The sequence below is a fragment of the Diospyros lotus genome, chromosome 13 (genome assembly GCF_014633365.1).
Source record: "Diospyros lotus cultivar Yz01 chromosome 13, ASM1463336v1, whole genome shotgun sequence".
NCBI lineage: Eukaryota > Viridiplantae > Streptophyta > Magnoliopsida > Ericales > Ebenaceae > Diospyros > Diospyros lotus.
The window spans coordinates 23,203,171-23,205,241 of record NC_068350.1 but is presented as its reverse complement, the minus strand read 5'-3'; the positions used below and the strand labels follow the sequence as shown (position 1 = coordinate 23,205,241).

The window sequence follows — 2,071 nt, the reverse complement described above, 5'->3', positions numbered from 1 at the left end:
CCTTTTCGATCTTCTTTTTGTTTGTGTGTATTTTCCTTTTATGTTTTCTCGTTTTTGGAATCATTTTTGAACCAAGAAGTAGCTGTTGGAGAGGGCTGCACAACCTGAACAACTGAAAAAGCAACCCTGCAGCAACTGAAAAAGCAAAGCAACCCTGCAGTCCTTCTCTGATTTTTTCTGTATCACACCTTATTTGTGTCCTTCTCTGATCTTCATGTACTCTAATAGGCACTGAAAAGCAAGCTCACACAGCAAGTAGACAAGCCTGCAGCAGATCAGGACAGCATAACTATTTTTAGAATGCTCTGAATCCCACTTTTCTGCCTCTGACAGCAGATCACCTGACCAAGAGGATATTCCATTTTTCTTTCTCACATTTTCCTTTTGTTTCCTCTCTTTTAACACTCCATTCAACGTTGTCTTTACCTTCCACACTAATCTCCATTTCCGTTTGGCAGAAGACACCAGCAGCTGCAACCAAAAGAAAGCAACCAGCAGCAGCCTTCCATTCAGCAGCGGTTTTGACAACCTTCATGACAGATAGCATTATTTAAGGATTGAGCTCGAGATACCAGTGCTATCCTCTTCCTTTCTCATCCCTACTTGATATTCTTTCAAGTCCATATGCTTTCCTTGATGTTTTATTGCATATAGAATGGTTTCTAAGGCAAAATAGGAGTAGGTTTTGAAAAAAAATTTTCAGTTTCCCGGTTACTGTTCACAGCTTTTCACTTGCTCCGATTGAGCTGATTTTTGGTGTCCAAAGAAATGGGGGTGTGGGGATCAATAGTCACCGCTTTGCTGTGAGAAGAGCCTTTTTTTGGCCAAATTCCAACGTTTAGACCACTTTTTGGGCCATTTTGTGTTTCTCAGTGGCTAATTTGGTGTGGTTTTTAGTGTTTTTAGGTCCCTCAGTGTTTTTGTGTTGAAATTTTGTGAAAAATTGCATAAAAAAATCGTCTAAGGGCTTATTGTTTGACCTGTTTTTGTGTTTTTGTGTTTGTGGTTTTTAGTGTTTTTGTTTCTGCTTGTGTGTTTTTGTTTGTGTTTCTGTGTTCTTGGTATGCATAGGCCATTTTGTGTGCTGTTTTTGTGCTGATCTCTAGTGCATGACCAGGTCATCTAAGAAAACATTACTTGACTTGGATCTTGAATTAGAGAACACTCTTAGAAGGCAAGCTAGAGAGCTTAAGTCTCGGGATAGGATTGACCCTAATAGTGTGTCTAACACTTCATCTGAACCTATTCCAGCATTCATCAATATGGCAGATAATGGTAATGGAGATAATGCAAACAATGCAAATAATGGAAATAATGGTAATGGCAATAATGGAAATCATGGAAATAATGCAAATCATGGTCATTTGGATGGTAGAACTATTAGAGAGCTGGCTGCACCTGATGTGCATTACCAGCCCCTATGTATTCAATACCCACAGCTAGATGCCAACTTCGAACTTAAGTCTGGACTGATCCATTTGTTGCCCAAGTTTCATGGTCTTGCAGGAGAGGATCCACACAAGCATCTGAAAGAATTTCATGTTGTTTGCTCAACCATGCGGCCACAAGGAGTAGATGAAGAGCAGATCAAGCTGAGAGCCTTCCCATTCTCACTTGATGGATCAGCCAAAGATTGGCTCTACTACCTGCCACCAGCTGCTATCACCAGCTGGGATGGATTGAAGAGGATCTTCCTGGAAAAATTCTTTCCAGCCTCCAGAACAGCATCAATAAGGAAGGAAATTTGTGGTATAAGGCAGATGAGTGGTGAGACTCTACATGAGTATTGGGAGAGGTTCAAGAAGTTGTGTTCCAGCTGCCCTCACCATCAGATAAGTGACCAACTCCTAATTCAGTATCTCTATGAAGGTCTAATCCCCATGGACAGATACTTGGTAGATGCTGCAAGTGGAGGAGCCTTGGCAGAGAAGACCCCAGCAGCTGCACAAGAGCTGATATCAAAGATGGCACAAAATGCCCAGCAGTTTGGCACCAGAATTAACACTCCTACAAAAGCCATAAATGAAGTCAATGTGGCTGCCACTATGGACCAGCAAAGGATGGAAAACAA

General features: G+C 41.4%; 1 non-coding gene across 1 annotated transcript; it reads right to left on the bottom strand.

The window, feature by feature from the left end:
* Positions 1–1,729: 1,729 nt before the first annotated feature.
* Positions 1,730–1,834, bottom strand: LOC127789409 (small nucleolar RNA R71). The gene has a single exon (XR_008020582.1). It is a non-coding gene; the product is annotated as a small nucleolar RNA R71 (small nucleolar RNA).
* Positions 1,835–2,071: the final 237 nt, after the last annotated feature.